Source organism: Nannospalax galili, unplaced genomic scaffold, assembly GCF_000622305.1.
Source record: "Nannospalax galili isolate Female #2095 unplaced genomic scaffold, S.galili_v1.0 scaffold370, whole genome shotgun sequence".
Taxonomy (NCBI): Eukaryota; Metazoa; Chordata; class Mammalia; order Rodentia; family Spalacidae; genus Nannospalax; species Nannospalax galili.
This window is the reverse complement of record NW_008329335.1, coordinates 1,436,819-1,447,563: the sequence shown is the minus strand read 5'-3', so window position 1 is coordinate 1,447,563 and position 10,745 is coordinate 1,436,819. Positions and strand designations below refer to the sequence as shown.

The following is a 10,745-nucleotide window of genomic DNA, read 5'->3' as shown; positions in this document are numbered from 1 at the left end:
TCAAGTAAATTTCTATTGATTTTCAAACTAGTCAATAAATGTGATCACAAGGAATGGCCTGTGTTTCACCTGCCTTTTTTTTCCACTGTCACATTTTTCTCTAATAATTTTATAACTATATATCATTCATGTAACACATCATACATTCTTTAAGCATTTTGCTGGTAAGGAATATGTATGTGTTTTCCAAAATAAGGCTAGCTACAATGTTATTTTGACCAAATTAAAATATTTTCTTAGTTATATTTCCATGAATTATTGAGAGAATTACCTCAGAATTGACTTGCTAAGGCATAGGAATATGCATACTTGTAATATTAACCCAAAATTCCAGTCGTGAGTAAAGCAAGCCAGTCACCCAGCAGTGTGTGGTGGGGAAGCTCCTGCAGCATTATGATATGTTCCACCGAAAAGTTAATGATGTCAGCAGCTTGTTTTCCTCATCCTTCCACTTCTTTCCTTCCTCCCACGTCTCTGCGTATTTCCCTCCCTCTTCTTCCTCTCCATCTTCCTTTCCTTTCTTTATTCATTTCTTCATTTTTGAGAACTAGACTTGTTATCACACTAAAGTATGGCATTGCAGTTTCCTAATGAACAATTATCACATTTGAGAATCTTCTCAATCAACATGACTATTTAAAGCTTTAAATTGTTTTCTTGTGTTGCTGTTTATTTTGTTGTAGATTTGAAAAGTGAGATTGTATGATCTTTTGGTGCAAATATTCTCAGTGTGTGACTTTGCTTCTAAGTACATGCTAGTTTTATTGTATTATTTAATGAGCCGGAGTTCGCTCAGTGCTCAGATTAGCCATTATTTCTTAATAGATGTAATTTTTCTTTAATTTTATCTTCACAAGACTTGAGGAATATTTTTCTACACTTTTTCAAAACTTACACTTTTATATATAGAAATACCATTCATATGGAATTCATGTGTATGTATGATATGCACTAATGGATATATTAATTTTCAACTTTGAGTTGTGAGTGAGCTTATTACCAATTCTGAAAATGCTCTCAATTCTTCACCATTCATTGTATCTAATTGTTGTTCTCATTATATCCCCATTATGCAAATTCATTTTATTACTTTTAAGTGTTAACAAATTTTTCCAGTCTTCTGGTAGAACAATTATTTATTACATTTTTCTTCTCTTGGTAATTATTTAAATTAACTAATGTTTATTATAAACCTCAAGCATCATAAAATGACATTATTACAGATACAAATTATCTTGTCAGATGATCTGTTTTTATAGAATAAATTTGTAAAAAGGATTATAAGGTCAACATATCTGCTCTGCCCTCTTGCTAGGTGTCCTCATTAGAGTGACATTTTCTTTGGCCCTGACTAGCAGTCCCTGACTTCCCACCGTGATGCCCACCTAGGGAACACAGGGCAACCTGGAAATGCAATTATTTTCTTAAGATCATCCAACTTTTGGATGATTTTTCAAAATGCTTCACTCTGGGTTCCAAGCAGATATAACAGATGGTATGTCCCTGGGGGAAGGCTGTTGTGCAAGAATACCATGGTGTGCAAGGCCGTCAGGATGCATCTGGAAAACAACCTAGTTCTAGAGAAATTGCTGCCTCATTCTGGGGAAATATGGGCTTTGTATTCACCAAGAAGGGCCTCACTGAGATGAGGGACACGCTGCTGGAAAACAAGGCACCAGCTGCATCTCATGCTGGTATCATCATTCCACGGAGTCACAGTGCCAGCCCATAACTCTGTTCTGAAGCCTGAGAAGATTTCTTCCTTGATGGCCTTATGAATATCCAGTAAAATATCCAGGGATAACATTGAAATTCTGACTGATGTGCAGCTGATAATGATTGAAGATAGTGTAGGAGTCACTGAAACAACACTCCTGAAGATGCTTAGCCTCCCGCCCTTGTGGTGATTGATTATCCAGCATGTGTTTGACAGTGTTGATAATGGCAGCCAGGAAGTGTTTGATATCATAGAGAAAACTAAATTTTCACTTCCTGATGGTGTCAACAATGTTGCTGCTGTTTGTCTGCAGACTGGTTATTGGCCTCAGTATCTTGGTCTAACATCAGTGGGTGCAAGTGGGGCCTGAACTTGTCCATGGAGACCGAGTATATGTTCCCACTTGTTGAAAAGGTCAGGGCCTTCTTGGCTGATCCACCTGCCACTGTGGCCACTGGCCCTGGCTTCCATCACTCTCACTGCTGCCTCACTCTGAGGTGTCAGATGAAAAGACAGTATTGGGTCTCTGTGATCAATCCCACCAAAGCAACCAAGTCAGCCAGCTTTATTTACAAAGCATGGAAATAGAGCCTTACTTCAAAGAATCTACTTTAAATTTTAATGAGAAAAGGGAATTATTTTGAAAGATTTTGCTGCTTTGCATTCATACTAATATGTAATGTGTATTATGTCTCTCCTTATTTCTTCATGGTGAATTGTTTTGCAGATTTGAAAATTTGACTTATTTTTTCAAATTTCATTTTAGCAACTTCTAATAAGTTTAAAAGAACTTTCAGTTTATTGCTCATTTATATTTCTTCTGTAAATTGTATGTTATTGTTGTTCTAATTAGAGAATTTTTCTTTTTCTACTTTAGGAATTTTACATATACTAGGGAACTAAAATTTTGCATGGCATAGTAATTGCACACATTATCATAGTAAAATTGCTAGTGAAAATGGTCCCAACTTCTTGCCCCTGACTCTATCCACATTCCTTGCAATCAGGCTTGCACTTTTTCTGTGATGATTAGAATGCTTTTTTTATCCTTTTTGTCTAGCTTCACCTAGTAACTTCCTTTATAATAAGTAATTTTTATTATTTGAAAATATATGTCATACATATATATATTATATATATATATATATGCCACATTTGATCAGCACATTTCAGTGGAGCAGAAGCATTATTTATTATTCTTTCAGCTATAGGCTGTCATTTGAATAGTCCCAAACTCCCCTCATGAGTGAAGATATGGGGATAACCCAGGTACTTCTGTTGCTTGAGCTACTACTTAAGCTAACATGCAAATGGAGCCACTAGCTGAGTCCCAGATCTTGCATTATTTGAGAATAAGTACATAAAGAAGAATGATAAAAGTTAATTAATCCTACATCAGAAGAGTAGACATATAAAGTAGCATCTGAATTTGAGAAATAATAATTATTTTTAAGACACTACAATTTTGGGCCTTAGCTATGCAAATATAAGATGCTAATAGTTCTCAAAATTTTTTTATTTGAACACATTTGTATCACAAAATATAAATTTTCCTTTAAAAAGTCCAGTCTACTATCCAACAGATTTTAACATAATATTTTGATAACTTACCCTGATGGCTAATCCTGGGTGTCAACTTGACTGGATCTGGGATTAACTAAAATGAGAGAGATCTTCTTGACTGGATCATCTGAAGCTGGAAGACACACCCTAAATGTGGATGTTACCTTCTGATGGCAGCTCATATAAAAGGCCATGGCAGAAGAGAACACCTAGCTTCTTGCTGCTTGCCTTCTCTCTTCACCAGATTGGGACCACTGAGACATCCAGCCTTGTGGACTGAGTGACTATAGATTCTCAGCCTCTCCAGTGTGGTGCAGCCATTGTTGGACTACTGGACGCTATCCTGTGAGCTAAGCTGATAAATCTCTATACTTTTTCATTCATGCTACCGGTTCTGTTTCTTTGGAGAACCCAGACTAATATACTTACTTAAAATTTAAAATCATATCTTTGACCCATCTGAAGTTTCCTTTAGACCTGCTTAAATATTTCCGAAATGGAAACCATTTCAAAATCACTTGTGAATCATTTGGAGATAAATGTGAACAGAACCTGTAGTCATGCACTGGGTGTGATTTTGTCAGAGAGCAGCACTATTCTTCTTCTAGCATCCTATCTAGAGCTGGTACAAAAATCATATGTTAATATTATATTTCCAGATATTCTAGCATATATTAATTCCTTAATTAAAAGGGGACATTCTTCAAAAATGTTATTGTTTTTGTCCAAAAATATTAGAAGAAAAAGTCAAAAATGAAAGAAAATGATATCTATAAATCTCCTGCTCTCTTATTTTACATTTGGCAGTGATAATTATTTCTTCTGACATTCACCTAAGTAAATCAAGAGTCAGAGTAAATTTCAGCCAAGAGACAGAATACCATGACATCAACAAACATTTAAAGTCATACAAATCATAAACATGGACAAGGCTCTTAATGGAATGATGGTAAAGCAAGGCTTCTTAAAACAAAACAGTCACACTTTTATTAATATGTGATACATTGCCACCTGGGACTGAATACAGAAAAGAAACAATTGTATTATACACAGGTACACCTTGCAAAGCTTGGGTGATGTGGTCAGGTTCACAACTGAGACTTGGTTTTTTCCATAGAAATCATTCTCCATAGATTGCTATACTACTCAATTCTACACAAGAAATTAGCTGAGGATAGCCATGTTTGGACTCATTAGGAAAACAATATGTTAAAATATTTGGAAGAATAAATACCAATACCCAAACTTACAGATGAACTTCGGGACTAAAACATACTAAAATTCAATTCCTTAAATGCTACTAAATTTTATTTTATATTTAATGCTATGCAATTATATTTACAAACAATGGGATACACTCAGTATAAGAGGGAGAATAGGGTGTTGGCTGGAGTGTGAGAGGCTTCAAAACAGTGAACAGTTGGCCTTCCAGTAAATCTGGTCATGTTGAATAATAGTAGAATTCAGGTTAATGGCTCTAGAAGGGAAATAGATACTAGAATAATACAAAAGTTTTTGGAATTGAGGGGTTTGCTTTGTTTTGATTTTTTGAGGATTCCAAGTTTATTGTATTAATTAGAGTTGGTGGATAAAGTAGGTTATGAGGGAAGATCTTTTAAAAATATTTATTTTATTTTATATTTATGCATATATTGCCTGCATGTGTGGAAGTGCATCAGTGTCATGCAATGCCCACAGATGTCCGAAGAGGGCATCAGATCCCCTAGAACTGGAGTTTTGGATAGTTGTTAGATGTCATGTGGGTGCTAGGAATCAAACCTGGGTCCTCTGCAAGAGCAGCCAGTGCTCTTAACCACTGAGCCATCGCTCCATCTCCAGCTCCCATGATGTGAGATCTTTAAAGAAGAATTTGTTCCTAGTAATTCTAAAAAGGAAAAAAAAAAAGAACCACCATCAAATACTAGAGAGACATTAAGGCTAAAATTTTAAAGAAAAGAGTATCAGTACTATTTGCTTGACTAATGCCTAGGAAGCTGAGAAGTAGAAAGATGCTCACTACTGGAGAAATATTTGCTAATTTAAGAGTCCTTAATATTGAAATACACTTCTGTTACACAAAGTGGGATAAGAACATATGTGTAAGGCAACTCACACTTATCTTAAGGAAATTCATTTGGTACTCTAGTATTGTAAATAAAGGTAAATTTTGAGAAATATCAGTAGATATTTTGTGAAAAGGCAACATGATTCTATTATGAAGAATTTAAAAACATTTGAGTAAAACTAAAAAGTGTTTGAATTAGAAATGTCTTGATCAGAATGTTGAGACTGCTTTGCTGTATGAAATACAGGTGTCTGATAAGTGAAAAAAGTGAGAGTCTAACAGTTCTGGGTTGATTTTGTCAGTTGAGAAAAGTAAATGCCATTCACTATGAAATTTTGTTTTCCAATTTTCAAGTATATTTTAGACTTTTGTACAGCATTTTGTCAAATACACAAAAATTACTTTAAAAACCAAAGTCAATGTGATGTATTAATGTAATTTCTACAATGATAACACAATAATACAAAACATGAAGTGCAACAAGTGTGTTAAGGTTATGTGATCATTATAGCTGCACTCAAAAAACTTACCCCCAAATTATTTATTGGATTCCATTTCTCAGTTTTATTTATAGCATCTCTTCACTACAAAATATTTTGAACAGACATTGCTTTCATAATATATTATAGATAGCTTTACAGAAAGATTAGCATAAACAATATGAATAATTCATATGTAGTGATTTCCAAAACAAAGTTATAAAACATAAACTAAATATAAAATAACTTTGGCCGAAGGTAAGATTAGAAAAAACAACCTTTTAACAGAAAAACATGTGACATATTTAAAATTAAAACAGTAAAAATAAGGAAAAAACTGTAAAACAGTATAAGCACATAGGGTTTGAAGGCTGTTTGCATCTTCTTGCCATAACACAATGGGTACAGGTTTTCCTACCACTGTCCTATGATTCAGTACCATTCAAATATGCTTCAGTTTAGCAGTAAACATGCTGACTACAATAGGTTGGAAGGTAAATTGAAAGGGGGTGATTTCTTCTACCCAATAATCTTTAAGTCTCTCAGAGCAAACTGTGCCCCAGAGTGTTAGCAAAATGGAGTCCATATATGCAACTGTAGAAATAACATTGATAATAAATAAAGACTCTTTAACAGTCTTACTTTTAATAACTTTAGATAAATTTATCATCACTTGTAAAATATTAGATATGTAAATAATAAATGCTGTTTAATGTTAGCTTTATCTCAAATATTTTGAAATATTTTCATTTTGTTTTCTTCTTTTCCTCAAGGAAAATAACACCTGTAAAGAAACTCAAGCACGTCAATCTCTCCCAACAAATAAAAAAACTCTTCATTCTATATATTTGAACAGTTCTTCCTCACTTAAAAATGATAGCATTGTTATAAGCAGAATAACAGTCAATACATTTACAGCCACTTTCAATGTTTGAATTTGATTAAACATCATAGGATACATAGCAAAATTAGTAACAATAAAATATCATGATTTCTATAAATGTGCTTTATTGAAAAAATATGCATACACGTTTAATATATATGCATGTATAATGGATGAAATATATGTATATAATATAAATATTTGTGTATACATATAACCTACTATGAATATACATGCTGTTTATGATAAAATCTTAGCTATCAAGGTAAACACCTAAGGTTATGTTTTGTGTAAATACATTCCCACCTTCTATTCCATCATTAACTATTTATTCCATTGTGTGATAATTGATTTATATTAGTAGAGACCAATTTATTCTCTATCCTGTTACTCTTTACATTATAATCCAACATCATTATCATTTTTTATTGTTTTTGAATTTAGGCCATTGGATGGTCCCTGAAGCAGGTGCTTATGTCCTTGTGGCATGTTGTCCTCTTTATTTCTCATTCCTTAGGATCTAGTATCATCCTATATTTCACCCATCCTGATTCTTAGCTACCTATGGCCCTTAGTTGTTCAATACCAAATTCCTTTTTTCAAGGATTATAATTTAAAACTGGGATCAATTTTCAGAAAATTCATGACAGTAAGATGTCACTAAGTGCTTCCAGCAGACACAGGTAGGATATCCATAACAGATCCAGAATGCAGTATACAGTCAGTGTCTATATATGTAACTATCCATCTATATACATTGGAAAAATCATTTTAGATTGGAAATATATGGCTGACTGTCACATGGTCACAGGATTTATTCAAACTCTTATTAACTGCTTATTTGAGAGTGAAAATTTGTTTTCTGTAATTTAATATTTACTTGTTCAAACATTTGGATAATATATAGAAAGTCAAGGGGAGAACAAAGAAGATTATTTTTAAATAAAGGTAATTTTAAAACGTCAGATTCTTCAGTTATTCACACACAATTGAGTTTTTAAAATATTTTATTCATTATTTTTTATTTTATGTGCATGAGTATATTGCCTGCATGTATGTGAGTGCACCTATGTCGTGCAATGACACGGAGGTCAGAAGAGGGTTTCAGATTCCCCTGGAACTGGAGTTAAGGACATTTCATAGCCGTCATGTGGATGCTGGGAATCGAACCCAGGTCCTCTGCAAGAGCAGTCAGTGCTGTTAACTGCTGAACCGTCTCTCCAGCCCCCACACAACTGAATTTTATCTATTGCTTTTATAAAGTCTAAAATTGCTAAACTCACTCAGGATTTTAATAGCATTTTAAATTGATTTTTTAAAATAGATTTTGCAGACTGTTCTGTAAGGAGTATCTGGCCATCTGAGAACAAATATAATACAAATAACAGTTTAATTTATTTTTATGAATCTTCTTGCTTTTATTTTCTTATTTCACTGCCTGTATCTTCTGCAAACCTATAAATGTGGACAGACCAAATCCTTGCCTTGTGTCTGAGGTTAGGAAGACACATGAAGTCTTTCAGTGCTGCATGTGATGGTAGTTGTAAGTTCTCTGTAAATTAAATGCTCTTCACAAATCATTCTTTCTGTTTTGAGGGTGAAGGGGATTTGGAAATTTATGTCATGTTTTATCAAATGATTTTTCCTGTATATATACCTGTATGCATGATACACTCTAATTAAATAAATAATAATAAAATTGCAATATCAATAATCAAATAAAATCACATAGACTAAGAAGGAAACCATTTCATTTCATCTAATTTTTTGAGAGAAAGAATCTAATTATATTTAATTGTATCATTTCTTCAAACTTTTGATAGAATTTATCAATGTGAATACATTTTATTTATAGAAAGATCCTTGTTATTTCATGGATTGAGAATTTTTTTTAAATTACTGAAATAGACTTTATTCCATTTAGAAATCTCTTTAAATAATCTGATATTCTTAACTGATGAAGGCATGTGAAATCATCTATTTCCTTTAAAAATATAATCTACACAATATAATTTACAGATTTACACGTGTAAATCTGTAAAATGGAACAATACTGAAGACGTCATTCTCGTCAACATTTTCTCCACTTTGACTCCATGTTTCTGAGCCTGCTCTGATGCAGGAGTGTAACGGGATTCTCTCTCAAGTGTGCTGAATCATGCTTTTCCGACCTGTGTGTGATTGCTTAGAACGGATTATTTCTTGTCCAATTGCACATACAGAAACACTGAGTGATACTTTAGGATTTTCTTTCTAGTGATATCTGGATTTTCTTTCTTGTCCCCATCTTATAGTGGTAAATTTTTTTTTTTTTTTTTTTTTTCTTTTTTCTTTTTTTTATTTATTTACAAAGTTTCCCTGTAGCCTCTGCCTGCCTGGAATTCCTTATGTAGATCAGGTTGGCCTTGAGTTTACAGAGCTCGGCCTACCTCTGCCTCCCACGTGCTGGAATTAAATGCAAGTGCTACCATGCTCTATGTAGTGTTTTTTGTTTTTGTTTTTGTATGTGTGGATAAGTGTGCATTTGTTTGGTGTATGTTTTTGTGTTGTAATGTGTACATGTATGTGTGAGCACAGAGCCCACAGGAAAACATCAGGTGTCTTGCTCTATATCTCTCTGACTCATTCTTTGAGACAGTCTTTCACTGAGTCTAGCATCCAGCAAGCCCCAGTGATTCCCTTGCCTCTGTCCCCCGCAGTGTTGGCATTACAGGAACACAGTCAACCATTTATGGCTTTTTACATGGGTGCTGGTGATTTGAATTCAGCTCCCTGTGCTTGTGCAACATGTGCCCTTAACCAATGAACCATATACCCAATCCCTTATTTTGTCTTGATTGTCCACTTTAACCACCACAGTCAATACTGAACCTTAGTGTTTAATCTGTTTGTCCATAATTCAGTGGAGCAACATCAACAATATCAGGTTCAAATTCCACTTCAATGTGGGTGTATTTGTGCTCTCCTGGTCCAAGTACAGGAGCTAAAAATGGATCTGTAGATACAAAGACCAGAGGCAGCTATCACACTTCCAGCTGGTGATTGCTCTGAGGATGGAAGAAAAAAACATCAAAGTATCTTCACTAATTGACAGTGCATATTTCATGCTGTAAGACAGCAATCTAAGTGCACAGGGTGGGTGTTGTTGCCTAGCTGATACAATGAGGAAGCCCTCATTAAGTACTTCTATTTTCTGTGAGATCAAGACTTTTTCAATAAGAGAATATCCTTCTTATAATGGAGTTCCTGCCCTGAGGTAATGCTATATGAAAAGAGATGAAGTGAAGTAAAATTTTAGAACATTTTGTAGCTCTTTCAAAGGAAGCATTTCAGGCAAGGTAAGGTGAAAATATCATTTAAAATATTATATTAAAACAAAATACATATATTTATTAACAATTATACATTTTAGAATGACAACATATAGTGAAAAATTTCATTTTTCAATGTTTTCAAATTCCTAGCATGTAACTCTTAGAAAGCCAGGAATAATATATTAGTAGTCCCAGAAATTGGCAGAAATTTCAAAATTATGATTATTTTAAACATATTTCTAAGACTTTTCATGCTCTACTCTTTGAGTAGCTAAAATTCTTGCTTAAAGAATAAAGTACACTATCTTTAGTAATACTTATTGAGAACTACACTGATTAAAAATATCAATTTTAAGAATCCATAAATCAAACCATTACTAAATGTTTTTCCCTTGACTCTGATTGTGTTGTACTCTTAGGATCTCCAATGGCTTCAGAAACCACTTGAAAGATTACAAGACTGAGTGGGCAGTAGAGGACATGCAGCTTCTTCAACAATGGCAAGTATATGTATGATTCTGTGTGACTCCTACATACTTGATATTTAGATAGCATATGTTCATGACATCAACAGATCTCTGTAGATACATGTGGGACAAACCCCAGTTACCTTTAACAGTTCAGACTCCGTGACTTGGAAATTTATATTTATCACAGTCAACATACAATAATGAATGATATTTAAATTTCATGTTGACACTAAAAGTGTCTTGAATGATGAGTT

At 33.7% G+C, this 10,745-nt stretch overlaps 1 pseudogene; it reads left to right on the top strand.

Moving 5' to 3' along the window:
* LOC103737236 overlaps positions 1-2,305 on the top strand; it is a 59,052-nt pseudogene extending 56,747 nt beyond the window's left edge.
* The last annotated feature ends 8,440 nt before the right edge of the window (positions 2,306-10,745 follow it).